Raw genomic sequence first — 12,915 nt, 5'->3', positions numbered from 1 at the left:
ATTTAAAGAAAACTAAAATTTTAAGTATTTCTGAAAAACTTTACACAAATATTTTCCCGTTTGAAGAACAGATTTGATTAATCATCTTCCTTGCTCTTTCCATAAATTCTGGGAACTCTTTTTAGGAATAGTGGTTTTTTCTTGAGTTTAAGGGAACTTTTTCAAAGGGAATCCCCTACCCGCGCCCCTTGGCCATGCCTCTCTTTGGCGATAACGGATAAACTCATTTGCACTTGCGATTGCAAAATTCTCTCCCATATCCCATATCTCTCTTCTCTCGCTCCACTCCACAGAAGTATGTGCCAGAAGGGGATTTCCTGGTAAGAAATATCAAAAACATTGCCACACATTCATGACATTTCGCTGATGTGTGGCCCAAAGCGAAGATCTTGGGGCTCTTAGTTGGGGTTCTTGAGAATGTCCATCATGGCCATCAGAATCGGCATCGGAATGAGAACAGAACAAAGCACGAAAATGTGTACAAATCTTGAAAGAAATTAAGAATTTCTAATGAAATGATCCACGAGAGAGAATGAACGAATGCGAATGGCGGGAATCTTTTGGGGGAATGGGAACTGGGGATTGTGATTGTGGCTCCATCAACAAGTTGTGAGGCTATCCATTCGGTGATGTTCCATTTTGGGTCTTCTTTTCATTCTGTTTCGCTCCTTTTCTTCTGTATTCTCTGCTGAAGTTGTTCCAGATACCCTTTCTGTGGCAGATCGTATGGATACCCTGTCTCGCACTCATGGATACTCAGCCTCTCTCTCGTTCCCCCTCTTTACACACAAAGAGCCCTACAAATAGCGCTTCTCCAGCAACATAATAAACAATTTGTATATTTAATTTTTTAATGCGGTTAACATGTGTTTTGCCCTCCCCCCTCTACCACCACTAGTAAACACACACCTTCAGAGCCGCTCGTGTACGAGAGGTACTCTCTTTGTGTGTATGTGTGTGTGTGTAAGTGTAAAATAGGTGGAGCCTCATAATTTTCTCACTTTTGCCAGAGAGCGTGTGAATGTGTGTGAGAGAGGGAGAGAGGAGGCCCAGAGCGTGTGAGAAGGTAAGCCAGAGAGAGAGAGAGAGAGGGAGAGGGCTATGGCTATAGAGAGCGGTTAACGAGTGGGAGAGGGGGGGCATTTTTTGTGTGTTCTTTTTGTTTTTGCCGTCGCATTCATTTTGTATGTTAATTAGTTGCCGCTCCGCTCATTGCCTCTCCTCTCTCTTTCCCTCTCTTTGCGGCTGTTGGGTGTATCTGTGTGTGTGTGTGTGCGACTGCTGCGTTGGCGTGGGTGCTGCCGCCGAGCTCTTAATGAGCGACGAGGTGCGATGCCTCGCCCGACGCCACCATAGGTGCGCCACATTTTGCTTCGCCTTTCGTTGCACCTGTTGCCCGCGCTTGATTGGCTGCTCGGAGGTGGTAAGAGATGGTGCCACGAGCTGGGGGAGTAGCGCAAGTGGGTTGGGGGGCACTGTGTGGGTGTGTGGGGCAACGAGACGGGCTATAAGAATCTGCTTCAAAGGCAGTTGAAATGATTTTCCTCAGATAATAATATACGAATTTCTTGGACATGAATAGATATATCTTTCTCTTTGTTCGGCATCTGTTTGAAAACATTTCTGTGTCTCTATAATACGTATTTTTACCTAAAATATTGGTCTCTACAAATCATAAACCCGTTTCCTCAAGGGAATCGCACAAAGATCTAACGAAAATATATATATTCCTTCACTTGATTGTATCTGCAGCTTAGTCTTAATGTATCTGTATCTAAAGTGCATAAATCTTTCTTCCAAATAATAAAGCATATTCCTAAAACTTAAATATGAAACCCAGAGAGGGATTGAAGATGTATTTCAAGAAAATACGTATGGATCCAGTATAGAATATATTCAAAAAGGTGTGAGAAAATATTTTGAGACCATTTTTTCAGCACAAATCGGGTTTTATTTCTACTTTATTAGAAGTTGAAAGCTTTTTAGTTGTTTAAAGATTAGTATAAGAAATCCGAAATTGCCGAATGCCTTCATACACCAGCCTTTTCTGAGAGCCCGAGAGTCTATTGATTACCAATCCTTGCAGAGTCAAATCTCCATTTCCATTCCATTCCATCTCCATAGATCGTAATCTCCATCGAACCTTAATCTAGACGCTCCCAAAGGAGAGGCTTCCCCATTGACCCTCATTACGAAATCAATTTAGGAAGCAAGGAAGGGCACTCGCATCGGAGTGGAGTACCTTCAATTACCATTTCGGTGTCCCGCATAAGTCTGAAGGATTTCTTCCCAGGCTCTTGGATACACCCACTGCTCTCGCCCAGGAACGGAGAGCTCTTCATTTAAATTGGATTTGTCGATCATACGTATTCAGGAATTGCGATTCAATTCAATGCGATGCGGAACTCCCTCTCCCTGTCGATTCTCGCCTGCTGGTACCCACATAAAGTACTCGTAGAGAGCAGACCCACGTTGCAGATCGAATGGGAAGGAAGTCGACAGGCGGCTGTCATTAACTCTGTCAATTAACATCCATTTTAGAGCCAAGGATACCCCAAAAGTGAGAGGACACCCTCCTGCCCGAACGGTGGGAAAACACACAATGCAATCCTTTATTTTCCCCTTGAAGGGGGATAGATCTCCAGATGGGGTTCCCATCGGATCTCGGATTGGATTGCATGCATGTTTTCTCTCGTTTTTCCACAATTTTTAATTAGCAGTAAACTTTGCGCGCGGCATTCCACATTTCCACTTTTCCACTTTTCCCCCGAACAAAACCAAAGAAGAAAAGAAAAGGAGAACCGAACCGAACCCGAACCCGAAACCAATTCGATTCGAAACTGAACCAAAAGTAATGACAACATAAATACTTTTGCCGCTTCTAAAGTGCGGTGTTCGGTGGTGTTGTATGTTGCATGTAGTATGTTGCACGCTGCAGAAGTGCTGGTGGTGGTGGTAGTGCTGTGTCGCGATGGTCGATGGTGGTGCCGAGTGATGCACAATGGGGTCGCCGCCGCTGCTGCCATGCCACCAAAATCCCAATCGAAAACTCAAGTGTTCGGCCCGTTTTTGTGGCTGCCCCCTCAGCCCCTCACCGCCTCACTCTCCCAGTCCTTTGGCTCATTTCGTTTAACACTTTATGTGACAGTTAAGTGCAGGGAAATGTCAAATTTTCTCGGCCCTAAATGCTTGTACAGCCAACCGCCGGATCGACACCGACCCCTCCTCGAAAAGGGGGCAGGGCTGGCAGAGGCCCAGTCAAGTGTTTGGCCTCGAGGGGAGATCTGTGGGAACCCCTACGCCCCTCCGCTCCAAAAAGAAAAGTCTCCTCTTTTCTGGGGATTGGCTATGGGAAGAAGTTCAAGACGAACTTATGGCTACGGTTACGGCTACAATTGGGGTTCCTCGAGTAATACTTTCAGGGTTTAACCTCAAAAGTGTGTCGGGATCTAGATCGAGTGCTTGTGATGTATTTCATCATTGACAATCCTAAGTATTTCTTGGGATACGATGGAGAATGTGTGGGAATGATGTTCTGCTGTAGAATTTCATGGATTCGGAACTAAGGCTGATTCCTGACAGTTTTCTATGCGGAATCCTTCACGGTTTGGCCCTTAATAGAATGAATAGAATAGAATGAAACAGTAGCCTCATTTTAGAACGATATTTTCGAAGAGTGTTGGGAAGATTCTGTAAATTATTCCTCAAATAGAGTATTTTCTTTATGGATTTCTAAGTCTTCCATGTAATTCTTTAGGTTTCAGCCAGCAAGTGTACCAAAATCTATGGATCTACTTTAATTGCAAACGCAAGATCATCTTTAAGTTCTTTATAGAATATTTTTGGCTGATTTTGGACCACAGAAACAATATAGTTTCTATGAATCGCTCTGGGAAAAAGACCTAGCTAATTTTAGCACTTTTTCTCTGTATGAGAAGATTTGTGGAATCTTTGGAGAGCGTTTTCTTCCCCAAAAAGAGTTTCCTCAGTACGGATTAAACAGGGAAGTATATATCTTTCAGTCACTGGGGAGCCTTATATGATCTTTAAAGAATAATCGTAAAGTGTAAAGGAAGGTTTTTCCATCACAAAAAGTTCTCTAAAATCACTCTAAGGATTGCTGGGAGTGCTTCCCTGATGATGTGTAATCCTTTCAACCTCAAAAGTGTGCCAACATTTATTTACTGTTATTTCATTGACAACCCTAAAAACATCGTCATAATCACCGTCATCGTCCCTTTGGGGATCATCATCATCGTCATTATCTGTTTTCATAACTGTCAATTGTTGACTCTTTCAATCGATGCATTTGAATGTCTGTCAAACCATCCTTGGTCCTCGAATTTCCATCCTTTTCCATTCACAAAATCAGCTGGGAAACGGTCCTTGACAGTTACAAAGAGAGAGAGGGAGAGCAAGAGAGAGCTAACGGTAGGGGTAGAAAGAGAGACAGCATTTGAGGCACGTGTGCGTGCAGCATGGTGTGGCATTGATTTTGTGGTTCGTTCGTTTGCCTTTTTGTTGGACTAAGCAGCCTAACGGTTTACCTGAAATATCAATGGGAGGGAGAGAGGCAAGGAGAGTAGGAGAGAGAGAGAGAGTGCACCCGCATATAGTTTGTGGTGGAAAAACTTTACCGTTTCCCCAAGATCGGAATTCTGTAATTTAATATTTTATGGCCTTTTGTTTGCTTTACGCAAAAACTGTTTGCTCTGCATTCGACTGAAATTAACGAAAAATTGAAACAGATACGAAGATACTCACAGAGAGGGGGGTTGGAGGGGCAGGAGCAGGGGGCAGCACACGTCACTTGCCCCCAGAACTCGGAGCGGAGAGCGCAGAGCGCAGAGCGAGAGACCTCAGCTGAGCAAATACTTGAGATACTACGGAGCACAATACACACATAGGTTGGAGATACACTCCTCGTCCTTCAGTCCAGGATGTAACATTAGCCGCTAAAAGGTTAAGGCAATCTCAGGAGCCCCCTCCCCTCCCGCCTCTCACGCCCTTCCCTGGACATGAACCGTGGATGCGCCAAAGTGAAGCTAATAAAAATTGTAAAAAACGAGAGATTGAAATTGAAACAATATTTAAAGTATAAGAATAATACAAAATCCCATTTGGCCGCCGGCTGCCCGCCCAACGAAAACAATAGCAAACACACAGCAAAAGGAGCACGCGCTTCCAGCGGGGCAGGGCAGGGCACCCATTCCATTCCCCGATTCCAGGACTCTGATTCGGATTCTGATTCAGATTCAAACGAGCGGCGAACGACCGGGTTTACCTTGATGCGGCCGCCGCATCAGCGGACAAAGTGAACAAACAAATAAGCAAATGAACGCTCGTCCAAAAAGCACAATAATACAACAGCAGCGAAAAAAACTCACAGAAAAAGCAGGGAGTCACGGCACACAGGCAGCGGCAGCAGCAGCAGCAGCAGCAGCAGCAGCGACAGCGGTAGAGGTAGAGGAGGGACGCACCAGATTGTGGCACGCGTCGGGCGACCTACCACAGGGGGAGGGAGGGAGGACAAAGGCAACAGCCAGGACTCGCGGCGAGGCGAGAGGCGGCGAGCAAGCAATCGAGCAGCAAAATCACAGCAGCAGCAACGACAGCAGCAGCAGAGCCAGGAGTCTGTCACAGTGGGACGAAACATGGGAAGAAGTTGATGAAAATTGGGAACTTTCTTCCCGAATTGGGAAACTCTCCATACATTCATACGAGTCAATCTTTTGATTGCTGGCAATACTTAATGCTCCAACTGCATAATTTTGTTCCTCAAGCTCTTCTCCTAGTCCGCCTAGCCTCCTTGCCCCACTGTTCATTCGTTGCAACCAGCAAAAACGGGCGCAAAAACAAGTTTCAGTCACCTTTCGGCTTCGTTTTTTCTCCGTTGATTGGTGGTGGATTCCTTGGTCGGCAGTCAGACAGAAGACAAAAGTCAGTCACATGTGCAAGGACGAAGCAGAGGGCGGGGAACGGGACCGATGTCCTTCCGTCCACCTTTCTGGCAATTGCTCTCATCGGCGGCTGCTGCTGTTGTTGTTTTCACCTCAATTGCAGCAGCAGCAGCGGCAGGAACTGGAACTGGAATCGAGATCGCATTGTTGACATCGAATACCACGTGGTATTCCTTATTCCTTGTACCGTGGGGTAGTTTTACCCCCAGGATCAGCCCCGAAGCAAGCGCCGGGTGATGCTGCCGCTGCCGCTGCTACCTTCGGTTTGTTGTAAGGTTTGTTGTAAGTAATCACCGTCATCATCATCATCAGCAGCATCATCGCAGCAGCGTGGAATGGGAGTGGGGATGTGGTGTGTGGTATGTGGGATGTGGGATGCGATGGGCGGCGTCAAGGACAACTGGCGACAACATGTGCGTCATCGTCGTCGTCAGCGTCGCTGTGCCACGTTTACTCATTAGGTTTCCCGAAACGATTTTCTATTTTTTGCTGCGAAATTATTTTTGCGAAATTGCGCAGGAGATTCGCCTTGGGTGCTGCTCCGCGTGGCACGACGCTGCGGCGTGGGATGAAGCGAGCGTCCATCCGGGGGTAGCTTTTACAGTGGCAGCACACCTTTCCCCCCTGCCTGCTGTTGGCCCTATAATAAGAGTGTGTGTGTGTGTGTGTGTAGCATTTGTGGCAAGGGGGAGGCACACACACACACACACTCACGCACACAACAATCGGGTGCACCTTTATCGACTTTCAGCCGGGTGCGTGCAGAGATTTAATGATTAACGCTGAATGAGGCAACTGCCTCGCCAGTCCTCCAATCCACTGTCCACTTAAGGGCTGCAGAAATAATCGCAAATGAGGGGAAAATCAATGGGAAATCGAAGTGGAAATGCTCTAGGAAATCGTATAGGAGCTTGGAGGACACGAAAATCAGAGATAAAGAGTCTTGGGACTCTCTTAATGGAAAGTTTTTCTACAGATGGATATATTTTTAAGTCTATATCTGTCTACAAGCCATCTATAACGATCTTCTATCTTTCTTTTTTCCCCTCAGGCCAAGATTTCCTATGGATCGACCAAAATCTTTCAACCCCCAGGAATCTAGGTAGGAATACAAATTGATTTTTTATATTTATATTTCTGTGCTTTTATTATTTTTAAACCGATTCGGGTTCGAGTTCATTATCAAAGTGGTGCTGGTTCCTTTGGGAATTGCGGTCTGACGCAAATCTGAATCGTTTGAAGATTCTGAGAAATCCAGACATTTGTGATATTTATGTTTGGGAATTGGATTAAAGGTAGTCTGGGGCACAGAAAGATTGAATGATCTCCAGGGAACTGTACTCGTAAATGGAGCAAAGGAAAGAGTGATCGAAGAGGAATGAACGAAATCATTTTATGAATTTTGGTAGAGAGAACTTTGATCTTTCGATGGACTTGGAGGAGTATATATTATAAATCTGTAGATATTTCATTCATTCACTGAAGCAATGCTTTATCCATTCATGGATTCATTGTCCATAGCCTCCCTTTGTTAGGGTATAAAAAGCAATAAAAATAATTTTCATATGCACTGCTGTTGCTGCCTGTCTGATATAAAAGGTAAATAAATATCCTGTGGAGAGACCTGGACATTCACCATATCTCTCTCTCCCTTTCTCCATGTGTTTATCTCTGAGTGGCATTTTCGCTGGAGAGAAGGTAGCTCCATGCAACAGCAGCAGCAGCAGAAGCAGCCGCAGCAGCTGGAGTCCGACGACGCACGTTGGAAACGGATGCCAGCCAAAGTGCCGGAAGTGCGGAAGTTGCCGCAAAGTATGCAATGACTTTTGTGGCACGAGAATGTGGCAATGGACTGTTAGGGGTAGGGTGGAACGTGGCAGGGGGGAGTGTGTGGACCTGATCTGATGACTAGTTTTGGGCATACGATACGATGCGATACGAGATTGCCCCGCATTCGGACAGCCTTACCTAGGCATTTACCTCTGAGTCGAGTCCTGCTGTTCCTGCCGTTCCTGCTGCTGCAGCTACTCATGTTCCTGTCCTGTTCCTTTCGCCCGTATGTCAGCATTTTGCCATTCGCTAATCTGTCACGCTCGGTGCTGCCACCCCTCCTACTGCTCCTCCTCCTCCTCCTCCTCCTGCTGCAGCATCGTCCCAGTCCCAGTCCCGTTGCTGGCTGGGCTTTGTTCCACCTTCGGGCCTTGGGCCTTACCTGAGCGCGTGCACCACTCCACACTCCTCAGTCCACAGTCCGCACACCTACCCCGAAGCCCTCGCCCAGATCAGCCCGTCATCAGCCCCTGGACGGGCAACCCTCTTCATTTACGGTTTAGCATAATGAAAAGTTGCCGATGATGAGGCCCAGGGAGAGGGCGAATGCAATTTGGGGTTGCAAAGCGATACGCGATAGCGACACACGGGGGTTTTAAGCGCGACACCTTAGCCAGGACTCGGGACTCAGGGCTATGGGAGGAAGCCTGCAGCAGCGTACCAGCATTAATCCTTCTGTAGCTCGTTCCCCCTCTCTGTCTCTCTCGGATTTTTCGCAATTGTTCAATTGTTCATGCCGCAAAGCGCAGACCAGGACACCGGGATGCAGGACCCCTTCGAATCGTAAGGGTGGTCGAGCGATGCCTCCTGCTTTTAGGGCACATTTGTAGCCAGATTTCGATTGTGATTGATTTGCTTTGCAGCAGACCTGAGGCACTGTTCTGATGCTCAGATGTTCGGTTGTTCTGCTGTTCCGACTATTATGAATTATGAGCTGAACCGAAGGCCAAGGTGTGGCCCAGAGCCCATAAGTCGAGCGTCGGAAGTCAAGTGGGGCGGGTGTGAGGGAGTGGGAACGCTACATGAGAGCAATACTTCATAGAAACCCTTTAAGAGACAGAGATTCTATGGCAGAAATGGCGTATATTTAGCTAATTTAATAGGGAAAGCCATGATTGGGAGTTTCTCTTGGTTGTTTATAGAAATTCGACTGCAGAAATGTGTGTTGGAGGTTCCATTTTATGAGTATCTAATATCTTCTGCAAAGGAAATTACTTCAACTTGAAACCTCTTCAGTTGAGAAACTCTTATGATGAGTGTGGAAATCCACAAATGAATGGAGCAGCAATTGCAAAAGCCTTATATCTACGAGTATCTTGGATACACCTAAAGATACAATATTCTTATATTTTAGAATATTTTCATATTTTCAAATCGAAATTCCTCTCATTTATGCATCGCAATCTTCTCAGAAAACCTCGAATACTCGTGCTCGCACCCCATAAAAGGGCTGGCAAATAATAATCCAATTCACAGATACAATTGTATCTCGACTAGAGTATCTTTCAGCTCTCAGCTGTCTCTAACCCTTTCTCCACCCCCTTCCCCCTGTTGTCTCTCCAGAGCCAATCCTTTCTCTAGCGAATTCGGGGGCTCAAGCCTTTGACTTTGTTTTTGTTCTGCTGGCATCTCAAATGCTGCCTGACAGATGGCATGTCCTGCAGCCTCCTCCCGTGAATGTGGCATGCGGCATGTGGCAGTGGCAGTGGCTGTGGCACGAGTATCTGCTGGATATGGATACGCATTGACTGCATCCTTCTGTGTGTGTTTGCTCCTGCTCCTGGCACACGTTCGCTCCGGAGCTTCTTCTGCAGTTTTTTGTGTGCGTTCACCTTTTTTGCTGATTTCTGTGTGGAAAACGGGGCGTGGCTGGGCTGTCAGTTGAACGGGTGGGCGGCCAGCAGATTGGTTTTGTCTGCAGTTTTTTAGAGCAGCGCAGAGCAGAGCTGTTCCTGTGGGTATGTCCTGTGGTCGTGCTCAACATTTATGGCACAGCTTTTTGCCCGCAGGAAGGGAGAGGATCTGCAGAGGATGAGCAGGAAATGGCTCATTGCACTTTGGCTACACTGAAAAGGCATTTAAGGCGCATTTCCGTATCGATGGAGAGGATGGAGGGGGTCGAGAGGTGAGAGGAGAGTAGAGCTACTTCAGTGGCTCTGCTCCGCATAACTCAATTGGATTTCGGGGATTTTGGGCCACAGAAAAGGGGTTGGACGGACGAACGGATTGTTCGATAGGTAAACCGATTCGAACAGGCAGGCAGGCGGGCAACCCTCGAAAGCTTGCGCCCTCTCATCCGCTAATGACCCTCGACCTGGCATCGAATGATAATGCAGAAATTGAAAAAATATATACCATGTACTCGCACAAAAAGAACTCGTTTCGTTTAGTGGTGGTGGCTAAGGCCGCAAAACCGGGGCCGGGGAAAACTTCGAGAGAAAAAAGCGACACAAAAGGAAGAATTTAAATTAGATTAATTGATTGAAATGCGCGGCGACGAACGAGACCCGGATCTGCCCTGCAGCCGGTGGCTGGCTGTAGATTGTCACAGTTGTTGCATGCCCCTGTCTCCCGCTTGGGTGTGTTTTGCAACTTGTTTTCCCTGTTGCTGTTCCTGTTGCTACCATCCGTAATGGTCTTAGCGGTGGTTCTTTGTAGCCGGAGGTGTAAATAATACGGCTTTTGTTAAACCAAGTGAAAGTCATCATCTGTCTACAGTTTTTCTGCAGACAGTCTGTGGTGGGTTCCAGCAAAAAAGTTGGTATATATATTCTTTATTGAATTATAGATGAGAGTGGAGCGGGGAGGGAGTGGGAGGCAACACTTGTAATCTAATAAAAACTATTTACGGTCCAGCGGAAACATGCACTCGGAACAAAGATACTTATTCGTGGAGAAGGAGTTGCCCTGCTTGGATGATTTTTTTCCTGGGGAGAATATCTCATGATTGGCTTTATACGGAAACAAATTGGTACAGGATTTGATGTGGCTATATAGAACAGAGTGCTCTACCCTTTAGAGGGTCATCATTTGGTTGGAGTCGCATAATTGTAAAGATTTTCGATAAATATCGACAATCGATTAACGATATATTTATCGTTTAGTGGTAGATGTATCTATCAAGGATGGTCGATTTGTCGTTCAACGATGCTTAAGCCTACTTTTGTTCCACTTATCGATTAATATTTCGATTAAAATGGTAATGGATTGATTAGTTCCCAACGGAATTTTTCAAAATATTTTATAACAATTTCCACTTAAGGCGGAAAATATTTAAATTTATTATTTTGCTCAGAACGCAATCGATAAAAAATCGCGCATTTATTCGGAGTTGACTGCTATTTTGATAACCCCAGGATTAATTGATTGATTGCATGGATCCACAGCGCAAGTATTCAGTGACTTTCCACCGATAAAAGTGTGTAATATTCCCCGCCATGTGATTTATCGCCTCGGTTCGATACGATTCGATTCAGTCTTCCATTTGGCTGGGGCCTAATAAAGCGCTCAACGCCAATAAGCCGCCACATGTTGCAAGCCTTGCTTTTTGTTCCCTTTTTATTTTTTCAGGCTTTCTCTCTTTCGGCGGCAGTTCATAAAAATGACGCGTCAAAATTAATAAAATAAAACGACACCGAAAAAACTTCAACTTGAAATGTTTCAGTTTTTTTTAATGTTTTTTTTTGTCGATTTTTTAACTGTTTCGGAAAACACGCGTGTGCGTGCCTGAAGCCGCGCCAGAGTCCAGGCTTAAATGCAGATGGAGAACGTATCTGTCGGATGCATTTTGGGGCTGTCTCCTCCTCCCGCCCGGCACATGTGAAACGGTTGCTGCACTCCACTCTCCACTGGGCCTGCCCCACTGCCTCTTTCCCTGTATGTTGCCGCTGCAAAAGTTATTAATTTTAATTGACTGTTGTGTAATGTTGTCGCTCTTCGAAAGCACAGCACGGCCCTGCACGGTACGGTACGGTACTGCTGCTGGCGGCACATTCCGGCCGACACTTCGACAGCCGCCACTTCACATGCCCTCGAAGAAGAAGTCAATGTCCTGCTCGGTGGTGGGACGCGCCCCTCTTGTTGCAGTTGCAGTTTCAGTTCCAGTTCATGCCGCTCTGGATTGGCATTAATTAAACACTTTTGTGCACTGAAAGGAAGGGAATAACATGGTAATAAGTAACAGATAGTCACGAAAGAAAAGGTTAGAGACAGTGCTACAAACCTCAATCTTTACAAGGAAGCGCCTGATTGAGGTCCAATTTGTTCGGGAATGGTGCATCATTCGGCTTAGCCTTCAGAAATACCAACTTTGTTCTATTCTGCAAATCGACAGATGAGATGGAAATAGAGATAATGCTCTACTGGTGTTCCGGCTCCATTGTCGAATACATTCTTTATGAGATTAACCATGTTCAAGACATACAAAAATAGTGAAAAATATAGAGATCTATTGATGGACAACATAAAGGAGAATATTCCCATCTCAACATGGAAATAGGAGGAGAATCTTTTGTCGTTCCTCTTACTTGGGTAGCTCTACGTCCATGAATCCACAGCTTAATTTCTCTCAGTGCAAACAGAAAGAACGCGTGAAAGAAGAGCTTGAAAAAATGAAGAGCAGGAGGGAGAGGTGCAGCGACAGCGAGCCGTAAAGGCAGTTGACACTTTGGGAATGTCGTCATTTCGAGGTCTAAAAATAGAGTCGAGGAATCGCACTTGCAATTGCATTAATATTTTGTAACCGTTGTAATTAGGAGTGGACCCTCGATGAGGGGAGGAGAGGGCGGATGCCACTGGCATGAGTGGATAGACGATAGGAGACTGTTGTGGCAGCCGTAGAGTGGCTGATCTTTCGGCTGCTAATTGAGGTATGCGACAACCACTTGTCACATTTCGCATCTCGCAATTCGCATTTAATTGTAATTGTAATTGTAATAATTGTTTGTCTTGGGCCTTCGAATAGGCGCCAGTCGGAAGCCAGGAGGCCAGAAGGACAGAAGGCCAGAAGGGGGTGGCATTTAATGCATTTGCTGGCGCCTAAACAAATTTTCGCACTGCAGAAGCCGAAGCCTGAGATGGAAATGAAAATGCAGCTTAGGAATGACATTATCAACGGATCTTTGAT

General features: G+C 45.9%; 1 long non-coding RNA gene across 1 annotated transcript in view; it reads left to right on the top strand.

The window, feature by feature from the left end:
• The window catches only part of LOC113565106, a 53,666-nt gene that overhangs the window by 20,480 nt on the left and 20,271 nt on the right, over positions 1-12,915 (top strand). The window contains exon 2 of the long non-coding RNA XR_003408449.1: positions 7,012-7,062. This is a non-coding gene — a long non-coding RNA (uncharacterized LOC113565106). The remainder of the gene's footprint in view (positions 1-7,011; positions 7,063-12,915) is intronic.

The sequence above is a fragment of the Drosophila persimilis genome, unplaced genomic scaffold, assembly GCF_003286085.1.
Source record: "Drosophila persimilis strain 14011-0111.01,24,50 unplaced genomic scaffold, DperRS2 tig00000000-arrow-pilon, whole genome shotgun sequence".
Taxonomy (NCBI): Eukaryota; Metazoa; Arthropoda; class Insecta; order Diptera; family Drosophilidae; genus Drosophila; species Drosophila persimilis.
The sequence above is the reverse complement of the archived record's forward strand: the minus strand, read 5'-3'. Positions and strand labels throughout refer to the sequence as shown.